The 15473-nt window shown below is 42.6% G+C and overlaps 1 pseudogene; it reads left to right on the top strand.

The window, feature by feature from the left end:
* Positions 1–5027: 5027 nt before the first annotated feature.
* Positions 5028–8635, top strand: LOC148120148 (granzyme-like protein 1; annotated as a pseudogene).
* The last annotated feature ends 6838 nt before the right edge of the window (positions 8636–15473 follow it).

The raw sequence follows: 15473 nt of genomic DNA, 5'->3' as shown, positions 1-15473 counted from the left end.
ATCTCAGCTTTGCCTCCACACCACCACCCAGTCACCATTCTAATACTCAGCTGTCAATTCTTGCTGCATCCGCAGCTAATCCTCTAAGTACTCAAGCCTTCTTTTCTATTTTATTTTCAATTTTCAAAATAAAAATAAGTATAGTTCCATATTTATTATTATTTTTAATTGCAGCATGGCTTCTATACTATGATAGAATTTAATACAATCCCAAAAAGGGAGAAGATTGCTCAACGGAAAGGGGGCAGACAGCAACTTTTTTGTCAGGTAAATACAAGGCTTTTGGGAACTTATGAGAGTTCACAAAAGTGGTAACAGAAAAGGCATTATATGAAAACAATGCTACCAAATCAGCAGCTGTCAAGGATGGTGACACAAGGACAAACACTGGAACTGAAAAGGACGTCTTCTTAATAACAAAAGCACTTATATTTCTATTTAGGCTGATAAGGATGTGGCTCAATGGGTAAGAGCACTCACTGAACAGGAAGGATAATCAGAGTTCAGATCCCAGCACTCACATAACACATGCTGAGTGGGGCTGATGGGCCTGCGTCATCAGTGCAGACACAGAAAGCCTGCTGATGCTGGCTGCTACCAGCCTCAACAAAACAGTCTGTTCAGGTTCAGGGAGGGACCCTGTCTCAAAGGAGTGAGACACAAAACAATAGAGGATCCTGACATCTCCCTCTGCAGTTATACTGGCACAGGGACACATACACTGACATACATGTGTACACATAAGCACCACATATTTAAAAAGATAGTTACACTTGTTCTAGTTACACTCTGTTACTGTCCCAAAGAAAGCACTTGGCCAGGAAAGGGTTGATTTGGCTCACATGTCCCATGTGCACTCCATCACTGATGGAAGTCAGGGCAAGCAGGAGTTCAAGCAGGAGCAGAGGCAGGAACCTCGGAGGAAGGCTGCCTGCTGGAGTGCTTCCAGGCTCATGTTTATCTGCTTTCTTATCCAACCCAGGACCTTCTGCCCATGAATAGCCCTACCCATAGTGGGATAGGCCCAACTTCATCCATTAGCAACCAAGAAAGTACCCCTACAAACATGCCCATAGTCTATCTAATGGACACAATCTTGAACTGGGGGCTTCTCTTCCCAGGTGTTTCTAGTTTGTATTGAGTTGACAAACAGTAACCAGCACAGTCAGTTAGCTCAGCTCTGCGGTAAACAGCTAGACATGTGGTTATGTGGTTATATTGAAAAGAACAATACAAAATAAACTCTGAAAACTATTTTTAATAGTGAGTCTATAAGCAATGTAAAATAAAATTTCATATTTGGTATGTTATATGGAGTGAGGAATATTTATTACTGAACTCATTCTGTTTCATCCAGATTATTCCCAAGTGAATTGAAGAAACTCAAAAAAAAAAAAAAAATCTATCCAGCGAAGTTTGAAGACCAGAACCACTAATTCTAAATCCTACTCTTTGAGGATTGGTGGTCGTGCTGACGCTAAATAGAGCCCAGTCTACTATGTTGATTACAGGTAGTGATGCTGGAGGTAACTTGACTGAAGAAATGGCTTCTTTAGTGCCATTGAGACACTAGATAAGGATATTTGTATGGGGGTAGTGGAAGAATATATGGATGTGGTGTCTTTTGTCCATAATCAACCTTACTAGTACAACTTCTGCTGATGCCCAGAGATGGGAGGTCACATACACAGACCCAGCCTGGCCGTGGTGGAGAAAGCCTTTAATCCAGCGCTGGGGAGATTACAGTACAACTACTACACTAAAAGCATGTTTATTGGTGTGTCCTTGCAGAGGTCATCAAGAAAATTTATGCACAGAGAAAAAGGCCTCACTGGGAATGATGGAGTTTGAGAGGAAACAACTATGGTCAAAAATGACCAAAATACATTGAATCCATTTATGAAGTCAAAGAAAAAAATAAGTACTAAAAAATTTAATGCAAAATGATTTAAAATGGTAACATCATAAGGAGCAAGGAATTAAATCATCTCAAATGACAGAAATTCCCAAGAAGTGTTTATGCTAGCTATAGTGAAACTTACATTTCAGAAGTAAAATGGTCATGCTGTGTACATTATCAAAATATTGTCAAGGTACATCTAGTGTTGTAAACAATATTTATGCCAGAACGTCAGAATGAAAACATAATCACAGATTGACCTTTTAGTGGATTTGACTGTTCATTGCATCATTAACGGGTAAACCAACCTGTCAATACCATGCTTCACACCATAAGTGCTTCAGGTGAAGATGGAATTATGGTAAGCACAAATTAAGGCATATATTAGCATTTCAATGCAGCTGAACATGGTTCTGTAAACAGTGACATATCCTTGCTACCATATTTGACAGAGAATCTGAAAATAGATATCAAGATTTCCAGAAATAATGTCACTTTTTTGGTATAATCACAAGTTCGTTTTTTGTCAGTGTACATGTTATCTGCCACTGTTACCTGCTGATTGTCAATTGGAAATGCCTAGAACTGCAATTCTTCATTCAACCTAAGAATATTTTTGAACATGTCCCTTCTCGACACTTATGGGCCTCTTACAGGACCTTCTCTACATTCATGGACCTCTTACAGGACCTTCTCTACATTCATGGGCTTCTTACAGGACCTTCTCAGATGAGAGCTCACCCTTCACAGTCACACTGGATTCACACCATCAGCTTTTCATAGCACCTACACTTGTGAGCAACAGGTCTCAGTAACTGAGCATGCAGGCCTGGAGAGATGGCCCCGATGTCTTAATGGTAGGGACTGCTCTTGCTGAGGACCCAAGTTCAGTTCTGAACACCCATGTTGAATGTCTCATAACACTTGTAACCTCAGCTCCTCCAGCCTCCAAGGGCGTGTGTACTCACATGCACATGCCCCAACACAAACACAGACACATACACACAATCAATAGTTAAATCCTTGATGCAATTATCCTTTAGATATGACAAAGAAACTATACCTGTGAAATCTCAACAATACGATTGCTCAAACAAGATTTGAACAATGACAACACCAACTGAGCTTCTAAAGTGTTTGGAGAAAAATATCAAGGTTTCCATTGCAAGATGAAGAGCAACAGGCAATTATAAAGTGCTGAGAGGAGAAATAGTCTTCCTCAAAGGTGAGCCCCCTAATGGTTATCCAATTCCAGTGGTCAGACCTAAAAAGAAATATGTGCTCCAGCAATAATAAACCAACTCTATCAGCTGGATTAGTATTTTTATCTCCTTGTATGTTTAGAGAAAGAGAGAGAATGCTCACTAAAGATTAAGAGGCCTTGAATCTGAAGGGGATGAAGCAACCTGGGAGGATTTAGAGGGATAATAGCTGATGATATGATTATATTTCAATTTTTCTATTAATTCCAAGTGTTAACCACACTAACAGTAAAATTAGAGTCTACATATCTCACCCCATCTCAGGGGTTCACTGAGATTGGAGCTATGTCTATCAAACTAGTTGTGTCCAACAAGTCCAATTGTTTTTCAAAAGCTGTGTCCCATAGCTTACAAAGGTCGTGTTGTCCTCATTCACTGTTTTAGTTTGTTTGGTCTTTCCTTTGTTCTTTTTTTCTTTTTCGGAGACTGGGTTTCTCTGTGTAGCCTTGTGTGTCCTGGAACTCACTCTGTAGACCAGGCTGGCCTTGAACTCACAGAGATATGTCTACCTTTGCCTGTCGAATGCTGGGATTAAAAGGGCAGTGCCACCACTGTTCTCCTTACTTTTAGGATGAAAGAATGCTAAAATATATCCTGCTATTTAATTGTGTTCAATTTCTTTATTAGATATTACCACATTGGTGCCTGCTCCATAGTTTTGAGATTCCCTCCAGATGGGTACCATACAATTAAGATTATTATATTCTGTAAGCATTTTGTTGCATACTTGTATGTGCAAATATTGTGTCATTTAGATATGGTTCCTTTTCAGGAAGTAAATATCTATTTTCAATAGAGCTTATATAGTAATGTGCAACCCAAAGCCATTATTCCTTCACTGTGGTCCAGAAATGCCAAAAGGTTACAGCATATGGTCTGGATGAGTAATTTAGATCCGATTAATAATATTAGGACAGAAGTTCAGAACTGAGATAAGAAAGCCTCTATGGATAAAAATATGAAAGAAAAAATTCAAAAATATTTGAAAAACATAAATCCGTGGGGGTTAGCAGAATCTGACTGCTCTGTGATTATCTGGATATGTGTGATTACACACACACACACACACACACACACACACACACACACCTGTTGTCAGAGCAAGGCCAGCCTGCGTCACCTCCTACAGTTGATCTCACACAGCTCTAACCGTTTTGTGTTTTAAGCTCAGATCCTCAGCTCATTCTAGTCTATATGAACCTTTTCAAGGGCTGGATCCCTAACTGTTTCACTTCCAGATTCAGTCCACTAAATAAACACTCAAGATTTTACCAAGGTCCTCATTTATCTACATAAAATCCCAGGAAATTTTGTAGAAAGTGCCACTGCAGTCCTCAGCAGGAAAGTCAAGGCCAAACTTATCTTACTAACCTTTAAATTCAATCCCTGCTTAGGGATAGATGCCAATACATAGTAAACAGGTAACTGATACATGTTGCTGTGATTCGTTATTATACTTAATTATGTATGTAAGACATGTTCATTGGCCACAGGGAAACATTGAAATATCTCTTTGACATCCTAGCAGTTTAGGAGAGACAAACTGAGTTAAGATTAATTCATCAGACTATTTCGACTGCTGGTACCATAGTGTGACCAGAAGTCTGAGAGATCAATGAGATGACGTACTGAAAACTTCACTAAATAGTGTACAGCTTTGTCTATGTATTTGTAGTGCTCTAACTGTTTCAGGGTTAACTGGTTGTCTGTATTATTTAAAATGGAAAGAAAGAAAGAAACCAAAGAAACCAAAAGAGATCTTACAGGATGCAAAAGGATATAAGAAGTAAGAAAGTACATTCTTGGGTTCAATGTAAACACTGGACTTCCTGGGTTCTCAGGGCCTCTCAACCACAGTTTCCACACCGTCTGCTCTCTTGGTCTTTATCCCAGCTTAGCTCGTGTCAATGCGGTGATACTGACACTTTTACCCAAACCAGAAAATGTCCTTAAGTACTGTAGCCAATCAGAGCAGAGGTGCACAGGTTTAAAAGGCCTGTAAGGTCACTGAGCGCTCACCTCCTTCATCCTTCAAGGGCTGTGTCCACTCTGCCCTCCTCCACCTGAGAGCCTTCCTGGGAAGATGGCAGCAGTCCTGATTCTCCTGACCTTTCTTCTGCCTCTTGGATCTGGTGCAGGTGAGTGAACACCCCGGTTGTAGAGGTGCCATCCCATAATACCTCTGTGGAGTTTCTGCCCACTTCTAGTCAAGAACCTCCTGCACTCAACCAGCAGCTTTCTAAACCTAAGGTCACATTCCATACTCAGACCTGGCTAGATTCTCAACTAGGTCTGGAGAAGTGTCTTAGAAGACATGGTGGGCACTAGTGTAACACCCGAATCTGCTGTTACCTTCTCGGTACGGGTCGAGCGTACCTTATGCGAGTTTGGGCAAAGGCCTGGAGATTGAACAAAGACACAAAAGACCAGGGTCATTCGACAAGAGATCACCGAATGCCACTTTATTCAGCTTAATGCAAAGCTAATATACCCTGGCCCCAGTAAAGGAATTCCCTCCCAGCCAGAGGGGAAACTGGCGCCATAGGGGAACTGGCGCTGTATGGGACCTAGAGCTGTAGGGACTCCTTCCCGGGCAGGGGGTTGGGGGCAGAGAGCAGCGACAGGAAATTATCATACCAAAGATGAGCAATGCCCTACAGCTAAATCACCAGGCTATGGCAGAGAGAACACAGGGACAGCAGGAGGCTTTAGCTGGCAGACCAAACTGTCCTTGAGACACACCCCAGGGAGTAAGGGGAGACGCACCCCAGGGAGTAAGGGGAGACCAGGCCCTACAACTAGCTTCTCCCTGCTCTTTTTGTCACCTGGAGAGTGGATCATCCTTAAAAGGAGAAGTGGCAGAGAATGCAATAATACTAAAAAGTACATTAACCACCTGAACCCAGACCCAGGGCAGCTTGGTAAGGCCACCAACTCAAGAATATTTAGTAACCTTCACGCTTAGGCTGCTGAAGAAAGAGACCCAGGGTGACAAGTTGCCAGCATTGCACCCTCCACTACTTTTGCAGTCTGGTGTTGGTTGGCTTCTCCACTTCTTTGTGGTTATCATCTATTCCCATTTTTGCCAGAACACCCTTCTAATGTCTCCCAGGTACTCCATCCCATGAGTTCTGAACCAGTATTTATAAAGGTAAGTAGTAGCCACTCATCAATGCAGCTAATCATTCACTGAAAATACAAGATATGGTGGGCATCAGAATAAGAGAATTTTAGAAAACCCTCCTCCATAGCTCTTGGGGGTAAACAGTAAGAAAATTATAACAAGGAATATATTAGAGTTGGGGAGACTCAGTAGCAAAGAAAGGCTGAAGGGAAGCCACCCAGTATCTGCGTGGTTACTGGCATCATGAAGATAGAGCTTTTGTCCCTCCGTGTATTTGTAAAGTAGGGACTGGAGGGCAAGTGCTACCCACCTCTCCTCAGAACAGGGCACTAAGGCTAAAGATTCAGCAAATATTGTTCAATGTGCAAAGGATTCTGTCTTAAACAGTTTGAGGAACTGCAGATCTCACCCCCTTACCCCTCAAACGTCTTCCCTCCTCATCTCATCTGCTGCTCCCAGACACTCCATAAAGCCTTTTCTTTCAGAGGAGATCATCGGGGGCCATGAGGTCAAGCCCCACTCCCACCCCTACATGGCATTTATTGCATCCGTCCACGATGATGAGAACAGGAGTCGCTGTGGAGGCTTCTTGGTAAAAGACAACTTCGTGCTGACAGCTGCTCACTGCAGGGGAAGGTGAGGAGAAGGAGCTGGCCCATGCTTTCTGGTGCCCAACAGGAGTTTCCGTCCTATACTTGTGGCTGCTCCTGTGAGAGCTCACTAGAGGGCAGGGCTGTGACAATGGAAGTCTGTCATCAGGGCATCAGGGTGAGAGTCCAGAGGCAGCAGCACAGTTGAGTTGAAAGCAACTACACTGGTCAGACTACAGCAGTGGCTGTGGTTGAAAGTGCACATTAAGAATCAATGCAAACTTTGGAAAATTGTGGAGAAGCAAAAGGAAGTCTTCAGGAGTCTAGTGCCCTTGAGAAGACAAAGCTGTAGGTCACCCCTTAGGCTTTTCTGTCGCCTCAGCCCCTCAGCTAGAGATCCTCCCTGCTCACCCAGCCTCTTACAACTCCTGGACTGTGTCCTCTCTCACCCCTCTCACTCCACATCTCCCATCTGCACTCTGCTCTCTGCACAGCTTAATGAACATCACTCTAGGAGCCCACATCATCAGCTTCCAGGAGAAGAGCCAGCAGATCATCCCTGTGGCAAAAGCCATTCACAACCCAGACTTTAATAACGAAACCATCACAAATGACATCATGCTCTTAAAGGTGAGAAGATCCCATATCCTGCTCCAGGGATTTCTCCTCCTGCTCTCACCATGCTCCTTTCTTCTCTTCCATCCTGGTGTCTCAGCCCAGCCATCATTGAGCCACACTCTTCCTTCTTCCCCACAGCTGGAGAGGAAGGCCCTAAGGTCTAAAGCTGTGAGGCCACTCAGCCTGCCCTGTTCTGAGATCCGTGTGAACGCAGGGGATGTGTGCTCTCTGGCAGGTTGGGGAAAGATGGCCCCAAATGGTAAATTCCCAATTGGATTACAAGAAGTAGAGCTAACAGTACAGAAGGACCAGGAGTGTGAGTCCCACTTTCCACCTTGTTACAAGAAAGCCACTGGGATCTGGGGGGGGGGGGACCCAAAGATCAAGTGTGCTTCCTTTAAGGTAAGTTGGATTGTCCTTCTCTCTGGGATGCATGGGAGCAGAAAAGGAATTTGAGACCTAGAGACCAAGCATCAGGGACTCCTTTGCCCTCTGGCTGTGATCTTTCTCCCTGGAAACAGCAGGAACCAATAACTAACTAGAGCCTCAGAGCTGACAAGGAGCCTTGGTGAAGAGAGTTGGCATAAAACAGGATTTGCAGAGCTCTCCTGTCACCCAGTCCCAAGCTTTAGAAAGCTGTGCTCGCTGTTTGTGTTGTTACCACAAGCAGGGGTCTCCTCAGAGCACGCACCCACTTTGTCAATGGTCTGATCCCCCATGCTCACATGAGGCTCAACCACCTTTCCACAATTCTAAACAACAGCTGAGGGCCCCACACACCTTCATAGAAAATGGATCATAGACTTGAAGAAAGAGTAGAGTCTGGGCTCAGGAGGTAGGTGAAGCAGTAACCCTGTCCAAAATTAGAATGGAAAGCCCAGGGACACAAGTAAGCCCCACGATCTCCTACATACAAATCACACAAGTCATGCTTTATGGTGGGAGGATGGGCTAGTGTGAAGTCAGCTTAGTCCCCTGTGCCCCTCTCTATTCACAGGGAGATTCCTGAGGGCCTCTCCTGCCTAACAAAACGGTTGCAGGCATCATCTCCTATGGGTTTAAAAATGATTCAGCCCTGAGAGTCTTCACCAGAGTGTCAAGTTTCCTATCCTGGATAGAGGAAACAGTGAAATACAATTAACTACAGAGAAAACAAGGCCCCTCTCTGACTCGCCATCTTCCCTACAACCGAGTCCAGGATTGTTCTAGGACAGAAGCCAGCCTCTCAATAAAGGTCTCTTTGCAGAATCAGAAGACTGGTTTCATATCACAGGGACCAACTCTGTGCTAGGCAGGCCAATGGCACACTTCTATTTACTGCTCATTCCTCAACCATGTGCACACCTTGCCCAAAACTCAGGCAAAGCCATTGACCAGCTCCTTTTAACTTGTCCCTCTGTACAGTGCCTGACCTTATGACTGGTCCAAAGCTGAGCTTGGGTTTCTCTTGTCTTGGGGCCCAGGGTGAACTTTTCTCCTCCTCTGCGTCATATGGAAGAAAGGAGAGGGAAAGCACCATTGGTCCTGGAGATATGAAGACAGAGCTAAGGCCAGTGTAGATGGAGCTTCCTGTGCAGAGTATTGTTTTCCCACAGCTTCAACATTAAGGTGACAACAATTTCAGTATCCTCTCTTTCTCATGTAGAACAAGTTTCACTATCCTCTGCTAGAAACAGGGCCAAGTTCCTCCAGCCTCTTAGCTACACCCCCTTCTCTTTTTTGCCTGCTCTGATGAGTCTATCAACTTCTATGCTTAGTAGTCCATGCTAATCTTTACATGTCCCTACTTCTTATCCCCCTACCTAGGACACCCAAAATCCACATGTGGTTCCTTTCATTAGGACCTCAGACCGGTGGTGCCAGCCTAAATCATGAACTGGCAGGGAGGGGGTCTCAATATCCAGGCCAGAAGTGTCATCATAGAGGTTCTATGGAGACCAGAGCTTTGAGTGTGTGTCCCCAAACCCTGCACCCCACCTCCCCCATGCTCAGATCTAGGGAAGCTCTTCCGAGTCACTTCATATCCACTGTACCAACCTCACCATGTGCTCAGCATCCATAGCAGCAAGGTCACTCAGCATGAGCTCCTCTGAGCTTGTTAGTCTCAATCATTTCTGGCTTCTAGGCTATGGTGTCCTGCTGGTCATTTGGTTGATGTCAGTCTTTGACATCCCCAAGACAAAAGAACAAAAAGTCTTTACTTTTCTATCAGTCAACACTAAAGTGTATGAGGTTTGCAAATGACTTTAGGAAATTAGCTTCCTGGGAAACTATTGAGAAAATTAGTATTTCTCCCCAGGAGTTGGCAGTAGGTAGAGAATAACACAAGTAAGATGGCCTTGTTGCATTTATTTTATAGGTAACAGTTAGAGTCCTTATGTAGATTTAAATCCTAAGAGATGCACATGTTCAGAAACATAATTCAGATACAGAATTAAATGTGAGTTAGGATGCTAGGAAACAAAGAAAAATAAAAAAAATATGGTGCAGAGAAAAACCTGTGATATTTCAACATTAGTGGTTACTGCAGTATTCATAATTCCTAAGACTACGTGGGATTCTCATTTATAGGAAGTTCTGGGAATGAGACTGTAGAAGAATGTGTGTCGTTTTTTTTGTCATATAAAAGTTTCCCTACATTGGACTCATATTGCAAAAAAAAAAAAATCCAAGCTGCCAGGTGTAATTTTTCGTGTTTTAATCAAGCACTTGGGAGGCAGATGCAGGCAGATCTTTGACTCCAAAGCCAGACAAGGCTCTCAAACAAACAAGCAAGACATCCTTAGATTAACTTAAATAAACATTAAACTCCAAGCAGCCTTGGCTCATGGTCCTGTCCTGTCAGACGCTTAACAGATAGCATGACTGGTAGCTACAGCTTAATGGTTCCCTGTCCCAAATAGACAGAGCGTCACATTCTCCTGGGAGATGAAGTAAAATCTTGCTCTGGATCAGGTAACTTTCAAAGACAAGGTTTTATATAGGAAGGGATGTAGGTGGCACACAGTTTCTGATAGAGAACTGGAAAGTAAACCCTGCTCTGGAAACATACTAAGGACCCATCTCTTTTAGAGACAACGAACACAAAGAAGAATGCAGACTCAAAGAAAAACATATGTTTTAAAACATATGGTTACATATGTATTCAGCTTAGATGTCATATTTAGTTTTAGAAGATCATTTTATATCTTAAAATAACTTTTTGAAACCATTGTTGTGTATCCATTAGAGAGGGGATAAAACAATTCCCTACAATAGGTAGTAACTGACCTGACAAACAGTATGGAACCATGTTGAACTTAGCCTGGGATTCCCTGAAGAACTGACCTCAATGTCATCTAATCTCCAGTCAGTAACTTGGTGGCATCCCACAAACAGATGAGCCCATGCTCTGACTCCTCATGGAGAGAAACTCCTGGGCTCCTCCCACAGCTGCATGGTGAAGGTGTTCAAAGCCCCCTTGCTTTACTCCCTTGAGCACATATTGGAATAGATTCAGAGGCAGTAAATGACTTAAATACAGACAGCTTCAGATTCCTCTGTTTTGTGGAAATATCTCTCAGCCCTGACCGTTTATATAGAGCTCACTCTGCTCCCCTAACATCTGTAGTGATGTTCCGCACCTGGGAGAGGCAATGCTTCAAGTCTCCAAGATCCAAGTTCTCTTGCAATTCAGCAACCAAGTTCTCTTGCAATTCAGCAAGTCAGAGTAAAAACTGTAAGACACCCCTGAAGGACACAAAGCAGACAAAAGAACACAAGGTCTTCGGGTTCGTGCTGGGAAATGATGTGGGATTCCTATCTGCATTAATGAATAAAGAAAACTGTCTTGACCTGATAGGATAGAACAGAGCTAGGTGGGAAAAAACTAAACTGAATGCTGGGAGGAAGAAGGTAGAGTCAGGGAGAAGCCATGTAGCTCCCCTCATCCTCCCTACCCTGCTAGAGACAGACAAGGGATGGAATTTTACCTTGTAAGCCACTGCCATGTGCCTATTCACAGTTTAATGGATATGGGTTAAATTAATATGTAAGAGTTAGCCAATAGGAAGCTTGAGTTAATGGGCCAAGTAATAATTTAATTAATACACTTTCTGTGTGATTATTTCAGTTCAGGGTAGCCAGGAAAACAAGTGCCCCTCTTGCCACAGGGGAATACATGCTGCTATACCTTTATTGTCCTATCCAATGTCATATATCTTCCAGCACCATTTTCTGTGAATTTAGAGAATATAGAGTTTCCGTTTTGCATTTTTGTTCCATACCACCTTTCTGTGGTGTTTTTTAGTGAGGATGTATTTAGTGAGGATGATCCTAGGCTCATGTATTTGAGTACCTGGTTCTGAGTTAATGATGCTGTTTGGGGATGTTAGGAAAAATAGCCTTGGTGGAACAAATCCATTGCTGGGGCAGTCTTTGACTCACACCACTACCAATTCTCTCTCTCTCTCTCTCTCTCTCTCTCTCTCTCTCTCTCTCTCTCTCTCTTTCCCCGCTACACTTTGTGTGTGTGTGTGTGTGTGTGTGTGTCTGTGCAACTATAGTGTATGACATTGAGTATGAAGTTTATAGATGACAACACGTCCAGTTCTGTATAAGATGAATGTATGTGTGCTCTTGCTATTGTTAACCATGCCTGGCTTCAGTGTGATGCTGCCAGTGTTTTATGTTCTAACTGCAGACAGTCAAACTGGCGCCATCATACTTTCATATATTCCTGGTGACTTATTCAATGAAACATAGAGCTTATCCATGAAATTTTAATCTATATTACAGAGAGTGGGTGTTTAATGGCATTTGGAAAGCATGTAAGCATTCTTTTCTGATCATTAAGACACACACACCTCAGCCTTGCCTCACACTCCACCACCCAGTCACCATTCTTACACTAGCTGTCACTTTCGGCTGCATCCACAGCTGTGATGTGGATATACTCAAGCCTTGATTTCCATTTTCTTTTTTTTGTTTTTGTTTTTTTTTCAATTTCAACATCTTTTATTTTCTCTACACTTTAAAAAGAACATGCCATAAAGAGAAGATAGTTAATACTTTCTTAGCTAGCTCTTTTTAAAATTTATTTAAAGTTTTTTTCTAAATTCCTACCTGCTTCCCTCCTCCTACTCTCCTCCCTCTCCCTCCACAGACCCTCTTACCCCACCCCCTCCAATCCTAAGAGAGGGTCATGCACCCTGCCCTGTGTAAAGCCCCAGACCTTCCCTACTACATCTAGGTTGATCAAGGTTTACATCCATAGGGAATAGGATCCTAAGAAGCCAGTACATGCAGTAGCGACAAATTCGAGTGTCACTATCAGTGGCCCCACAGTCTGCCCCAACCATAAACCCTCTTCAAAGGGGCTTAGTTGTTCCCATCTCGTTTACTCCCAGTCCAGTTGGAGTTGGTGATCTACTATTAGCTCAAGTAAACTGTCTCAGTGGATGAACCCCTCATGGTCTTGACTTCCTTGCTCATACTCTCACTCCTTCCACTCTTGGCAACTGGATCTTGGGAGCTCAGTTCAGTGCTCCAACGTGGGTCATTGTCTCCCCATCTGTTGTTGGATGAGGTTCTATGGTGATATTTAAGATAATCATCAGTCTGACTCCAGGGTAGTCTATTTTCTTTTCAATATTCATAATAAAAATATAGTTCCTTATCTATTATTATTTTTAATGGCAGCATGATTTCTATACCATGATAGAATATAATACAACTCAAAAAAGAGAGATGATTCCTTAGTTAAAGGATGGCAGACACTTATTTTTTGTCAGGTAAATACAAGGCTCTGTTCAACCTTTGGGGATTTGTGAGTGTTCACAAAGGTGATAACAGAAAAAGGCACTACATGAAAATCATGCTACCTAAGAGCAACTGTCAAGGATGGTGACTCAAGGACAAAGCAGTGGAACTGAGAAGGACGTCTTCTCAATAACAAAAGCACTTATGTTTCAATCCAGGGTGCTGAGGGTGTGGCTCAGTGGGTAAGAGCACTAGCTGAACAAGCAGGAGAATCTGAGTTCAGATCCCAGCACCCACATAACAGATGCTGAGTGGGGCCGATGCACCGCTGTGTCCGCTGTGATTCCGCTGTTTGCTGGTACCATCCTCTACCAAACAGTGTGCTCCAGGTTCAGGGAGAGACCCCCATCTCAAAGGTGTGAGATGGAAAACAGTAGAGGACCCTGACATCTTCCTCTGCTCTAATGCTGACAAGGGGGACACATACACTGACGTACATGGGTACACACAAGCAACATACATTTAAAAATTTATTCATTCCTGTTCAAGTTACGTTCCGTTACTGTGATAAAACATTGTACCAACGTGCTTGGCCAGGAAAGGGTTGATTTGGCTCACATGTCCCACGTGCACTCCATCACTGATGGAAGTTAGGCCAGGCAGGAGCTCAAGCAGGAGCAGAGGCAGGAACCTCGGAGGAAGGCTGCCTGCTGGAGTGCTTCAGGCTCATGTTCATCTGCCTTCTTATCCAACCAGGACCTCCTGCCCATGAACAGCACTACCCAGAGTGGGATAGGCCCAACTTCATCCATTAGCAAACAAGAAACTACAAACATGCCCATAGTCAATCTAATGGACACAATCCTCAATTGAGGGCTCTTCTTCCCAGGTGTTTCTAGTTTGTGTCGAGTTGACAGAAAGTACCTAGCACAGTCAGTTAGCTCAGCTCTGTGGTAAACAGCTAGACATGTGGTTCTGTGGTTGTATTTAAAAGAACAAAACCAAACCAACCCTGACGACCATTTTTCAACAGCGAGTCCACTAAGAGGTGTACACACAGTGTCTCAGATCTGACAGGCTCTAAGGAGTGAGAAATATTTATTACTAAACTCATTTGGTCTCACCAGATTATAACCAAGTGAATTTAGGAAATTGAAAAAAAATTATCCAAAGAAATTTGAAGTACAGAATCACTCATTTTAAATCTCCTTTTTTAGGGATTGATGGCAGTGCTGATGCTAAATAAAACCCAACCTGCCATTTTGATTATAGGTAGTGATGATGAAGCCAATGTCACTGAAGAAATGACATGTTTATTGCCATTGAAAAATGCTAAATAAATATATTTTAATGGGCATGTGGAAATTATCGAAGTGTTTTTCTTCATCGATGATCAACCTAACTAGTACATTTGCTGCTGATGCCCAGAGATGGTAGTTCAAAGACACTGACCCAGCCTGGCAGTGGTGTAGAAAGCCTTTAATCTCAGTGCTGGGGAGCAGAGGCAGCTGGATGTCTGAGATCAAGCGCAGCCTGGTCTACAGAGCAAGTTCCATATCAGCCATGGCTACACAGAGAAATCCTATCTCAAAAATAAATGAATGAATGAACAAATAAAAATAAAATAAACATATAAATCAAAATAAAAATAGAGTAACTTGTAAAATTAAGAGAAGACAGTGCAATTACTACACTAGTCCCGTGTTGAATATGTGTCCCTGAGAGGTCATCAAAAAAAGTTAGACACAGAAAAGAAGGTCTCAGTGGAAATAGTGGGGTATGAGAGAGGACAATCTTCTTTGGCAAAAATGCCCCAAATACATTGAATATATATATATATATATATATATATATATATATATATATATATATGAAATTGTCAAACAAGAAAAAGCAAGCTCTAAAAGGACATTTAAAGCAAAATCATTAAAAAAATGGGTGACATTATATAGGTCATCATCAGTATTGAATTTCTTAAGGGACAAGGGTTTAAATCATCTCCAGTGCTAGGAATTCCTGAAAAGTGTTCATGCTAACTATGGTGAAATCATTTACATTTCAGAGGTAAGATGGCCAAGCTAAGGACATTACCAAAACATTGTCAAGTTATGTTCAGTGTTTTAAACAATATTTATGCCAGAACTTTGGAATGAAACTCAATTAAAGATTGACCTTTTAGTGGATTTGATGGTTCCTTTCATCTTTAATGGTAAAAACAAATCTTAAACACCATGTTTCAT

Source organism: Myodes glareolus, chromosome 12, assembly GCF_982192425.1.
Source record: "Myodes glareolus chromosome 12, mMyoGla1.1, whole genome shotgun sequence".
Classification (NCBI taxonomy): domain Eukaryota; kingdom Metazoa; phylum Chordata; class Mammalia; order Rodentia; family Cricetidae; genus Myodes; species Myodes glareolus.
The sequence above is the reverse complement of the archived record's forward strand: the minus strand, read 5'-3'. Positions and strand labels throughout refer to the sequence as shown.